We start from the raw sequence: 14,164 nt of genomic DNA, 5'->3' as shown, positions 1-14,164 counted from the left end.
TAAGAGCGTCTGCTAAATGACTAAAATGTAAATGTATGATATAAAGTGAGATTGACATTAATCAGTTCAGTACCCTTCTTAGCAGTCCAGGTAGATGACACCACAGACATATCATGCAAATGTCAATTGACAATCATAGTACGCTACAGTGGGGAGAACAAGTATTTGATACACTGCCGATTTTTCAGGTTTTCCTACTTACAAAGCATGTAAAGGTCTGTAATTTTTATCATAGGTACACTTCAACCGTGAGAGACAGAATCTAAAACAAAAATCCAGAAAATCACATTGTATGATTTTTAAGTAATGAATTTGCATTTTATTGCATGACATAAGTATTTGATCACCTACCAACCAGTAAGAATTCCGTCTCTCACAGACCTGTTAGTTTTTATTTAAGAAGCCCTCCTGTTCTCCACTCATTACCTGTATTAACTGCACCTGTTTGAACTCGTTACCTGTATAAAAGACACCTGTCCACACACTCAATCAAACAGACTCCAACCTCTCCACAATGGCCAAGACCAGAGAGCTGTGTAAGGACATCAGGGATAAAATTGTAGACCTGCACAAGGCTGGGATGGGCTACAGGACAATAGGCAAGCAGCTTGGTGTGAAGGCAACAACTGTTGGCACAATTATTAGAAAATGGAAGAAGTTCAAGATGACAGTCAATCACCCTCGGTCTGGGGCTCCATGCAAGATCTCATTGTGGGGCATCAATGATCATGAGGAAGGTGAGGGATCAGCCCAGAACTACACGGCAGGACCTGGTCAATGACCTGAAGAGAGCTGGGACCACAGTCTCAAAGAAAACCATTAGTAACACACTACGCCGTCATGGATTACAATCCTGCAGCGCACACAAGGTCCCCCTGCTCAAGCCAGCGCATGTCCAGGCCCGTCTGAAGTTTGCCAATGACCATCTGGATGATCCAGAGGAGGAATGGGAGAAGGCCATGTGGTCTGATGAGACAAAAATAGAGCCTTTTGGTCTAAACTCCACTCGCCATGTTTGCAGGAAGAAGAAGGATGAGTACAACCCCAAGAACACCATCCCAACCGTGAAGCATGGAGGTGGAAACATCATTCTTTGGTGATGCTTTTCTGCAAAGGGGACAGGACGACTGCACCGTATTGAGGGGAGGATGGATGGGGCCATGTATCGCGAGATCTTGGCCAACAACCTCCTTCCCTCAGTAAGAGCATTGAAGATGGGTCGTGGCTGGGTCTTCCAGCATGACAACGACCCGAAACACACAGCCAGGGCAACTAAGGAGTGGCTTCGTAAGAAGCATCTCAAGGTCCTGGAGTGGCCTAGCCAGTCTCCAGACCTGAACCCAATAGAAAATCTTTGGAGGGAGCTGAAAGTCCGTATTGCACAGCGACAGCCCCGAAACCTGAAGGATCTGGAGAAGGTCTGTATGGAGGAGTGGGCCAAAATCCCTGCTGCAGTGTGTGCAAACCTGGTCAAGACCTACTGTCACAATCGTCTAATGAGGGAGACCAAGGCGCAGCGTTGCGAGTGAACATATTCTATTTATTAACTGCTCACACGAACAAAACAATAAACAACGAATGCGTGACGTCTATGGTACAACACGAACAAAATCCCACAACCCGAAAGAAAAACAGACAGATTAAATATGGCTCCCAATCAGAGACAACCAGCCGACAGCTGACACTCGTTGCCTCTGATTGGGAGTCACACCGGCAAACATAGAAAATAGACAACCTAGAACACCCACCAAAGAAACGGAAAACATAGAATGAACACACCCTGGCTCAACATAATGAGTCCCCGAGCCAGGGTGTGACACCTACAGGAAACGTATGATCTCTGTAATTGCAAACAAAGGTTTCTGTACCAAATATTAAGTTCTGCTTTTCTGATGTATCAAATACTTATGTCATGCAATAAAATGCAAATGAATTACTTAAAAATCATACAATGTGATTTTCAGGATTTTTGTTTTAAATTCCATCTCTCACAGTTGAAGTGTACCTATGATAAAAAAATATAACCTACAAAACTACAAACCCCTACATGCTCTGCAAGTAGGAAAACCTGCAAAATCGGCAGTGTATCAAATACTTGTTCTCCCCACTGTATGTCAATGATAAGGGTGTTATATGCAAGAGATTCCTAGGGTTTTTCGATGTGAGCTCAGCGAGAAACAGAGAGGCGATAACTGCTGTTGTAATTAAAACTATCGGCAAATGCAACCCAGCAGCCAAACTCATCTGCCAGACTTACGACAGGGCAAGCTGCATGAGTGGGCAGCGAGGTGGGGTTCAGGCGCTCTTGAAAACCCACTGTCAATATGCCCTGTTCATTCATTGTTATGCCCACAAACTAAACTTAGTTTTATGACAGTTTTCATAACTTTTTTACTCGGTCATGCAAAAAGGCAGCCATGCTTACTGAGGTTGACAATACCATTCGGCTACCAGGAGGTTGTGCCACTCATTGGAACTTCAAAAGTAGAGCAGTGCATGCTGTGCACGAAGGCCAGAGATCATTGGACATTGTTTTTGATTGGATCATTACTAAGCCCGGCTGGGATAAAGATGCACTCGCCCAGAGCAGTGATCTAAAACAGAAACAGAAGGAATTCATGTTACAAGTACATCAGCTGAAAGGTCATTTTCCTGCCTGAAAAGGATTCAAACCTACATGTACTTACACAATAGTTGTGGACAAGAGAGACTCAAACATGTCAATAGAAGCGTGTGTGTTGCATGAAGTCCAGCGGAGGAGGCTACTGTATGACAGAGTCACTGACCATTTTGCCAGCATGAAAGATAAGAGGATGGCAATCCTCTACAAGTAGGGTGAATCAACATGTTTTTCTCTTTGCACACACACACACACAAACTGATTAGACTGAATCGTTTTTGGTGTTTATTAAATTGCTATTGTATTAGACTAGGCATATGGTTGATGTTGTTGAAGTTGAAATGGTTTGTGTTCTCATCTTCGTCATAAGATGATCAATGTCTAAATGCTTACAATGTGCGTACCATGTTATTCATTGTTTCATCGGTTTATTTCATGTTTGCTTCCATCTTCATCGCAAGATGGTAGTACTTAACTATCTTGTCTGGACTGTGAGCATATATTCTCAACATGTTTATTGTTGCATATATTATTGTGAATGTGCTCGTTGAAATGCTGCCTCCGCCTGAGAGGCGCTGTCCAGCTGGTGGTGCTGATAGCGGTAGGCCACACTCTCCAGTAGCTCTCTGTGGTCCTGAATCAATAGTTAGAGTGTGCTGTTTTAATGCACATCTTGGGGTTACCACTTGTTAACATCAGTATTCCGGTGGCTTCTCCCTATAGTTAGCCTACAACATATGTCATGATCGTCAGGGAGAGACCAAGGCGCAGCGTTGAATGCGTACATATTTATTAATAGAATGATCACACGATCAAAACAACGGACGATAACGTGATGTCTATGGTTTAACACAAACCAAACAAGAACAAGAAACCACAAACACAAAGTGAAAGACAGACAGTTAAATATGGCTCCCAATCAGAGACAACCAGCTGACACTCGTTGCCTCTGATTGGGAGTCACTCAGGCCAACATAGAAATACAAACATAGAATTACACACCCTGGCTCAACATAACAGTGTCCCCAGAGCCAGGGCGTGACAGTACCCCCCCCTAAAGGCGCGGACTCCGACCGCGCCAACTAAATACCACAGGGGAGGGACCGGGTGGGCACTCCGCCTTGGCGGCGGAGCCTGATCCCCACTCCCTCTCCAACCCCCCAAAGTACCCCTGGTCCGGTCTGGCCCCGCTGGCCGGAGCTGGACTGCACACTGATGGAGCGGCGTAACGCATCTGACCGGTGCCGGACCAGGCACCAGTGGAACAGGCACGGGCCGTGCCGGACCGACGACGCACACCACTGGCTTGGTGTGGGGAACAGGCACGGGCCGTGCTGGACTGACGACGCACACCACTGGCTTGGTGTGGGGAGCAGGAGCGGGCCGGACAGGGCTGACGATACGCACCACAGACTTGGTGCGGGGAGCAGGAATGGGCCGGACTGGGCTGGCGACGCGCACCACAGACTTGGTGCGGAGAGCAGGAACGGGCCGGACTGGGCTGGCGACGCGCACCACAGACTTGGTGCGGAGAGCAGGAACGGGCCGGACAGGGCTGACGAAACGCACCACAGACTTGGTGCGGGGAGCAGGAACGGGCCGGACTGGGCTGGCGACGCGCACCACAGACTTGGTGCGGAGAGCAGGAACGGGCCGCTGCTTGGTCACATCTTGGTGGTTTCTTCTGTCACGATCGTCAGGGAGAGACCAAGGCGCAGCGTTGAATGCGTACATATTTATTAATAGAATGATCACACGATCAAAACAACGGACGATAACGTGATGTCTACGGTTTAACACAAACCAAACAAGAACAAGAAACCACAAACACAAAGTGAAAGACAGACAGTTAAATATGGCTCCCAATCAGAGACAACCAGCTGACACTCGTTGCCTCTGATTGGGAGTCACTCAGGCCAACATAGAAATACAAACATAGAATTACACACCCTGGCTCAACATAACAGTGTCCCCAGAGCCAGGGCGTGACAACATATTAAGGTTGAAGTGCATTGCGGTTGTATTTTAATCAGGCTGTTTCGGAAATATTTTAGTAATGACGTTATTACAACTTCAGCAAACCGTGGGGAAATTAACTTTGCCAACTAACTTTAACTTGCATTTGACCATGCGGCTATCACGCCGTATAAATGCATTTCTAACGGGTTATAGAGCAAATAACGCAATTATCACAACAAAGGATATAAAAAATTAAAATAAATCCTGGCTTGACTTCCCCATTGATTTTACCCACGCACTACTACTGCATTTGGGGTCCACTGTCGATGCACTCGCATCTTAAACATTTGAATCGGGGACCGATGCGTATCAGTGAATCGTTACATCCCTACATTTTACATCAGACAAAGAATTATGATAAGGCTTACGACCAGTTGTATCAACCTATCACCATTCGATTTTGTCTGTGCATGATTCAACAGTAGAATTTCCTGGTAGTGATGTGCATTGTGCACCATGAATTTCTCTACTATCATCAGATCGAAGTGTAGGGCCCTTTGTAGAGTAAGATCCCAGGGTGATTTCCCTGTCCCCCATTCCACTTCCTCATCCCACTCCACTAATGGTTTGTCAGTGGGAGGCCTATTTTTAGTGCACCCTCCCAGGATAATGGGGGTATCTTTGTGTAGAGCCTCCGTTTGCCCTGTTCCCTGTGAGACACGTTATCACTGTTTGGTTTCCTTAGGGTAACCTTCCTCTCATTCATTATTAAAGGAAAATACATTTGTCTGTGTGGGGCTCGTCTTTGATGTGCTCGTCCCTAGCTGTCAGCCACAATAAATGAGATTCATCTCAGCTGCTGAGCAAGACAAACAAATTCAATAAGGTTTTGTCACTCTGTGTGTCCTTAGCGACATCTCTCCTTTCTCTCTCTCTCACTCTCTCTCCTCCCTCTTCCACTCCTTCACTATCACTCTGTCTCTCTGCTGATCCCATGTGACAAAGCATAACAATAGTTTACTTTTTCGGGTGGGAGGCTTATAGAAAGCCCCATCGCTTAGCATACCTTGTCTCTCTCTGTTTGGTGAGGTGAGATAGCTATCTGTAGGAGCAGAGCAGAGTGACAGTAGATCAGTGTGTGAGGAGTGACAGAGACAGCATGGCTGAAACAACAGCACATCAGTCAACTGGCTGGCATGCCAAGGTTTCACTTTGAGGGCCTGCCTGGCAGGCTGCTAGTACCAGCAGGATGTTAATGTGCCACATGACACTGGTATGGAATGACGGCCCCTGGCTCATAGGGTAACTGCATCAGATTCCTCTCCAAGATGCTCACACTGTGTTCAAACACAAGCTTCCTTGGAATCAATCCAAGAAGCACAGGAACATGCAAACACAGTGTGACCGAGTGATGGTGGTGCAACCCATGAATGTACAGTATCTTGATTTTTAAAACTGTTTTCTCTAAATAAGCTTTGTTGTACAATTAAAGGTAAAATGCAGTGCATTTAAAACAGTCAGGAATAATCTAATGAATTATACCTAGGCTAAATATAAGCCTTCCACAACCATAAGACCCACTAATCATTTTACAATTGTATCGAAATAGTTTAACCTGCTTTTTTGCAATAATCACTGATCTGGCTTTTAAGTATGTCTATGAAAATGCCCTTTTTGTAACAAATGTAACCAGAATGACTAACTTCTTGTAGCAGGCATTATAGAAAATGTACACAGGTCTGATAAACGATCTCTCAAGCACAAGCCCACGTGCTACTGAGTAGCCAGCTAATCTTTATATTTCAAGTTTAGCCAACTTGGATCTTTTTGCTAGTTAACAAGGTAAAACAGTTCAATTGTTATGAACACACCCTTCTGTGCTATCCGAAATCCTTGGGATGTCCCTAACCTAAACCCTAACCTTAATCCCTACCCTTACCCTAACCATAACCCTTACCTAACCCTAACACTAACCTTAACCCTTACCTTAACCATTTAAATGTCAACTTCGAAGAGGTAGGGATATCCCAAGGATCCCGCATTGCACAGACCCTTCTGTCCATCTCCAACTGTTTGAACAGCATGCTAGCCTGTCCACTTTGTTCAGATGTTGAAATGAAGTGGCCTATCTTATTTCTCAGAATGAGAACGAGTTGCCAATTCCTTATATAATTTTGTTTTATGCTTATTGCACATTTATAAAACACAGACTAGACTGCTAGTATAAAATGCTGCTAGCGGTAGGTGGTACCACAGTGCCTCGCGCAACAAACTGAACATACATTTTCCTGAATCACTGTTCATTGATACAACAGTTTTAGTAGTGTCTGCTCTGCGTGCAATTTGAGGAGTTGAGACATAAAAAGGGTATCGTTAGAAAGGTTAACTTCTCCTCTATTGCAGTAAAATAATGTTTCAATGTGTTTCGGTGTCCATATGACCGATTCTGTTGGACTAAACCACAAATGCAAATATCTCCAATTTGAACTCCAGACCAAAGGACACATTTCCACCGGTCTAATGTCCATTGCTCGTGTTTCTTGGCCCAAGCAGGTCTCTTATTATTATTGGTATCCTTTCGTAGTGCTTTCTTTGCAGCAATTCGACCAAGAAGGCCTGATTCACACAGTCCCCTCTGAACAGTTGATGTTGAGATGTGTCTGTGACTTGAACTCCGTGAAGCATTTATTTGGCCTGCAATTTCTGAGGCTGGTAACTCTAATAAACGTATCCTCTGCAGCAGAGGTAACTCTGGTCTTCCATTCCTGTGGTGGTCCTCATGAGAGCCAGTTTCATCATAGCGCTTGATGGTTTTTGCGACTGCACTTGAAGAAACGTTCAAGTTTTTAACATTTTCAGTATAGACTGACCTTCATGTCTTAAAGTAATGATGGTCTGTCGTTTCTCTTTGCTTATTTGAGCTGTTCTTGACATAATCTGTATACCTTGTCACAACACAACTGATTGGCTCAAACGCATTAAGAAGGAAAGAAATTCCACAAATTAACTTTTAATAAGGCCACACCTATTAAATGCATTCCAGGTGACTACCTCATGGAGCTGGTTGAGAGAATGCCAAGAGTGTGCAAAGCTGTCATCAAGGCAAAGGGTGGCTACTTTGAAGAATCTCAAATATAAAATATATTTTGATTTGTTTAACACTTTTTGGTTACTAAATGATTCCATATGTGTTATTTCATAGTTTTTATGTTTTCACTATTATTCTACATTGTAGAAAATAGTAGAAATAAAGAAAAACCCTTGAATGAGTAGGTGTGTCCAAACTTTTGACTGGTAGTGTATATATAAAAAAACTAAATTTTGGCGATACAGGCATTTGGAATATCACGCAAAAACATACATTCAAATTAATCGAATTAGAGAGAGCTGGGGCTGGCGCTGTGCCTTATGCAGCACTAACCCTGGGCTGGTTGGCCTGCCTCTTCTGCTGATAAAGTCTCCTGGAGACAGTTTTAGCACAGTGATGATGTGGATGCTTTCCCCATGAAGGTAAACAGAGAATATAGAAATGGGTTTAGCATGATCACTTCTCTCCCTTATGCAGTAAGCCCAGCAACATATCCATACAGCTGCTCAGCCTATTCACAGGATAGGATTGGATAGCTGCTGGAACATGTCAGATAGCCGACTCCTACAGAATTATGATCCATTAATCAGTCAGTATGAATATTCAGCAGGGCCACTGAGATGTTGCTACTGCCTGCTACCTAACTAGACGTCCTGCAGCGTGGTTTTTAAATAGAGATATATCTGTTGCAGTGGAGCTGGGGTCGGACAGCAGGGCTCTCTCTCTCTCTCTCTCTCTCTCTCTCTCTCTCTCTCAAAGGCCTCACGCTAGCTCTCTCCACATCTTCCTCTCTTTTTTCCTCCCCCCTGTCTCCTTCCAGGGGTAGTGCATGAAATCTTTCTCATCAGTTATGCGAGAAGCAAACGTCAGTGTTTTAAGAGCTTTATCCTCCTGCTCTGCTCTGTGCTGTGGATGGACAGGGAGTGGAGGCCTTGAGCTGCACTTTGAACAATTAGCAGTGAGCTTGAGGGAACGAGCCAGGGTGTCCTCTTCAGGAACCCACTCATCAACCCCCCACAGCCCCCTTTACTCGCCCCTCTGTCTCTCAGAAGAAGCCTATGATGTAACTGATCAGACATCATTAATAAGGCATGAATAGACATTGAACGTAGTTGGTACCAGAGCCACCATGTATTAATACATGTCACTGGTTTTAACAGATGAACAGCGCTGATTGGATATCCAGCACGGAGTGCCTCAAGGCGGTAGATGATGTCACTGAGGATGCCCCACTGTGGTCATGATGGTCAAAGGTCAAATGTAGTCAGCTGGACTTATTAAAAGACATCCTCCATCAACCACAGCCAACCCACTGGGCACAGACGTCAATTCAACATCTATTCCACGTTGATCCATCGTAATTTCATTGAAATGACGTGGAAACAACGTTGATTCAATCAGTGTGTGCCCAGTAGGAATGCAGTTCTACCAAAGCACAGTACAGCCGCCTATAGGCAGCAGAGGGGTGTAGGGATCGCTAATCCCTTATAAATGTTAGATACCATTTTCATTGCGGCAATCTGTCATGATGGAATTAACCAGGTTAAGGGAAATAACACTTTAAGGCTGTGTAGAGGCTTCCCTGCACCTCAATCAATAACGTCTCAGTCCCCAGGATTTCTCTGAGAGTGCTCAGACTAAGCCCGAAGGGCCTTTTCTGCTTTGAGAACTCTAAACCTGTGTTATTGAAGAAAGATAGCTCTCATCTTGTCTGGCTCCTGCTGCCCCTCAAGTTTGCTAAATCATTTGCACACACGCTGTCTGACTTTTCCATGCTTGCCACTGGCGATTCAATGTGAAGTGACATAGAAGGAAGTTGACAATCAATATGCCTCTGCTGCTCACAACATGGCTTCAAGTTCAACTCAGACTCATATCCTCACAAACCTGACCTACTTAAAGTTTTTTAACTACACAGAATTCTCTCTGAAACATTGGGGGTGTGCAACAACTACAGTCTTCATTCATTTATGTTTCATAAGTTATCAGACACTGGTAACTGGCACATATTTTGTTTGTGCAGCACTAGCCTACGCGGTTCACGCTTCTCCTCAGATGAAGCAAAATGATTCAGATCTGAAACAAAGCTTGTTCTCTCAACGCACCACTACTTTATTTTTTTATATTTTTTAGGGGGTAGATCAGCTTTAATATTGCAGATAGATTGTAACTTCCATCAATGTAATTGTCTGCATCACTTCCAATCCCCCATATGTTGTTTATTTTCACGCATATATATATATATATATATATATATATATATATATATATATATATATATATATATCAGTCATGGCCAAAATTGTTGGCACCCCTGAAATTTTTCCAGAAAATGAAGTATTTCTCACAGAAAAGTATTGAAATTACACATGTTTTGCTATGCACATGTTTATTTCCTTTGTGTGTATTGGAATAACACAAAAAAAAACAGGAAAAAAGCAAATTTGACATAATTTCACACAAAACTAAAAAAATGGGCCGGACAAAGTTATTGGCACCCTTTCAAAATTGTGGATAAATAAGTTTGTTCCAAGCATGTGATGCTCCTTTAAACTCACCTGGGGCAAGTAACAGGTGTGGGCAATCTAAAAATCACACCTGAAAGCAGATAAAAAGGAGAGAAGTTGACTCAGTCTTTGCATTGTGTTTCTGTGTGTGCCACACTAAGCATGGAGAACAGAAAGAGGAAAAGAGAACTGTCTGAGGACTTGAGAACCAAAATTGTGGAAAAATATCAACAATCTCAAGGTTACAAGTCCATCTCCAGAGATCTAGATGTTCCTTTGTCCACAGTGCGCAACATGATCAAGAAGTTTGCAACCCATGGCACTGTAGCTAATCTCCCTGGACGTGGACGGAAGAGAAAAATTGATGAAAGGTTGCAACGCAGGATAGTCCGGATGGTGGATAAGCAGCCCCAAACAAGTTCCAAAGAAATTTAAGCTGTCCTGCAGGCTCAGGGTGCATCAGTGTCAGCGCGAACTATACGTCGAAATTTGAATGAAATGAAACGCTATGGCAGGAGACCCAGGAGGACCCCACTGCTGACACAGAGACATAAAAAAGCAAGACTACAGTTTGCCAAAATGTACATGAGTAAGCCAAATTCCTTCTGGGAGAACGTCTTATGGACAGATGAGACCAAGATAGAGCTTTTTGGTAAAGCACATCGTTCTACTGTTTACCGAAAATGTAATGAAGCCTTCAAAGAAAAGAACACAGTACCTACAGTCAAATATGGTGGAGGTTCAAAGATGTTTTGGGGTTGTTTTGCTGCCTCTGGCACTGGGTGCCTTGACTGTGTGCAAGGCATCATGAAATCTGAGGATTACCAAAGGATTTTGGGTCGCAATGTAGGGCCCAGTGTCAGAAAGCTGGGTTTGCGTCCGAGATCATGGGTCTTCCAGCAGGACAATGACCCCAAACATACTTCAAAAAGCACCCAGAAATGGATGGCAACAAAGCGCTGGAGAGTTCTGAAGTGGCCAGCAATGAGTCCAGATCTTAATCCCATTGAACACCTGTGGAGAGATCTTAAAATTGCTGTTGGGAAAAGGCACCCATCCAATATGAGAGACCTGGAGCAGTTTGCAAAAGAAGAGTGGTCCAAAATTCCGGGTGAGAGGTGTAAGAAGCTTATTGATGGTTATAGGAAGCGACTGATTTCAGTTATTTTTTCCAAAGGGTGTGCAACTAAATATTAAGTTAAGGGTGCCAATCATTTTGTCCGGCCCATTTTTTGAGTTTTGTGTGAAATTATGTCAAATTTGCTTTTTTCCTGTTTTTTTGTGTTATTCCAATACACACAAAGGAAATAAACATGTGCATAGCAAAACATGTGTAATTTCAATACTTTTCTGTGAGAAATACTTCATTTTCTGGAAAAATTTCAGGGGTGCCAACAATTTTGGCCATGACTGTATATATATATATATATATATATATATATATAAACATACATACACATACATATATACAGTGGGGAAAAAAAGTATTTAGTCAGCCACCAATTGTGCAAGTTCTCCCACTTAAAAAGATGAGAGAGGACTGTAATTTTCATCATAGGTACACGTCAACTATGACAGACAAATTGAGAAAAGAAATCCAGAAAATCACATTGTAGGATTTTTTATGAATTTATTTGCAAATTATGGTGGTAAATAAGTATTTGGTCACCTACAAACAAGCAAGATTTCTGTCTCTCACAGACCTGTAACTTCTTCTTTAAGAGGCTCCTCTGTCCTCCACTCGTTACCTGTATTAATGGCACATGTTTGAACTTGTTATCAGTATAAAAGACACCTGTCCACAACCTCAAACAGTCACACTCCAAACTCCACTATGGCCAAGACCAAAGAGCTGTCAAAGGACACCAGAAACAAAATTCTAGACCTGCACCAGGCTGGGAAGACTGAATCTGCAATAGGTAAGCAGCTTGGTTTGAAGAAATCAACTGTGGGAGCAATTATTAGGAAATGGAAGACATACAAGACCACTGATAATCTCCCTCGATCTGGGGCTCCACGCAAGATCTCACCCCGTGAGGTCAAAATGATCACAAGATCGGTGAGCAGAAATCCCAGAACCACACGGGGGACCTAGTGAATGACCTGCAGAGAGCTGGGACCAAAGTAACAAAGCCTACCATCAGTAACACACTACGCCGCCAGGGACTCAAATCCTGCAGTGCCAGACGTGTCCCCCTGCTTAAGCCAGTACATGTCCAGGCCCGTCTGAAGTTTGCTAGAGTGCATTTGGATGATCCAGAAGAGGATTGGTAGAATGTCATATGGTCAGATGAAACCAAAATAGAACTTTTTGGTAAAAACTCAACTCGTCGTGTTTGGAGGACAAAGAATGCTGAGTTGCATCCAAAGAACACCATACCTACTGTGAAGCATGGGGGTGGAAACATCATGCTTTGGGGCTGTTTTTCTGCAAAGGGACCAGGACGACTGATCCGTGTAAAGGAAAGAATGAATGGGGCCATGTATCGTGAGATTTTGAGTGAAAACCTCTTTCCATCAGCAAGGGCATTGAAGATGAAACGTGGCTGGGTCTTTCAGCATGACAATGATCCCAAACACACTGCCCGGACAACGAAGGAGTGGCTTCGTAAGAAGCATTTCAAGGTCCTGGAGTGGCCTAGCCAGTCTCCAGATCTCAACCCCATAGAAAATCTTTGGAGGGAGTTGAAAGTCTGTGTTGCCCAGCGACAGCCCCAAAACATCACTGCTCTAGAGGAGATCTGCATGGAGGAATGGGCCAAAATACCAGCAACAGTGTGTGAAAACCTTGTGAAGACTTACAGAAAACGTTTGACCTGTGTCATTGCCAACAAAGGGTATATAACAAAGTATTGAGAAACTTTTGTTATTGACCAAATACTTATTTTCCACCATAATTTGCAAATAAATTCATTAAAAATCCTACAATGTGATTTTCTGGATTTCTTTTTCTCATTTTGTCTGTCATAGTTGACGTGTACCTATGATGAACATTACAGGCCTCTCTCATCTTTGTAAGTGGGAGAACTTGCACAATTGGTGGCTGACTAAATATTTTCTTCCCCACTGTATACGCATATACATACATATACATTGGTGTGAAAACGTGTTTGCCCCCTTCCTGATTTGTTATTTGTTTGCATGTTTGTCACACTTAAATGTTTCAGATCATCAAACAAATTTTAATATTAGTGAAAGATAACACAAGTAAACACAAAATGCAGTTTTGAAATGAAGGATGTTATTATTAAGGGAAAACAAAATCCAAACCTACATGTGTTTGCCCCCCCTGTTGTAACACAACTCAACTGTGGTTTATCACACCTGAGTTCAATTCCTCTAGCCACACCCAGGCCTGATTACTGCCACACCTGTTCTCAATCAAGGAATCACTTAAATATGACCTGCCTGACAAAGTGAAGTAGACCAAAAGATCCTCAAAAGCTAGACATCATGCCGAGATCCAAAGAAATTCAGGAACAAATGAGAAAGAAAGCAATTGAGATCCATCAGTCTGGAAAAGGTTATAAAGCCATTTCTAAAGCTTTGGGACTCCAGCGAACCACAGTGAGAGCCATTATCCACAAATGGCGAAAACATGAAACAGTGGTGAACCTTCCCAGGAGTGGCCAGCTGTCCAAAATTACCCCAAGAGCGCAGCGACGACTCATCCAAGAGGTCACAAAAGACCCCACAACAACATCCAAAGAGCTGCAGGCCTCACTTACCTCAGTTAAGGTCAGTGTTCATGACTCCACCATAAGAAAGAGACTGGGCAAAAATGGCCTGCATGGCAGAGTTCCAAGATGAAAAAAACCAGCAACAGTGTGTGAAAACCTTGTGAAGACTTACAGAAAACGTTTGACCTGTGTCATTGCCAACAAAGGGTATATAACAAAGTATTGAGAAACTTTTGTTATTGACCAAATACTTATTTTCCACCATAATTTGCAAATAAATTCATTAAATATCCTACAATGTGATGTTCAG

Source organism: Coregonus clupeaformis, chromosome 10 (genome assembly GCF_020615455.1).
Source record: "Coregonus clupeaformis isolate EN_2021a chromosome 10, ASM2061545v1, whole genome shotgun sequence".
Classification (NCBI taxonomy): Eukaryota; Metazoa; Chordata; class Actinopteri; order Salmoniformes; family Salmonidae; genus Coregonus; species Coregonus clupeaformis.
The sequence above is the reverse complement of the archived record's forward strand: the minus strand, read 5'-3'. Positions refer to the sequence as shown.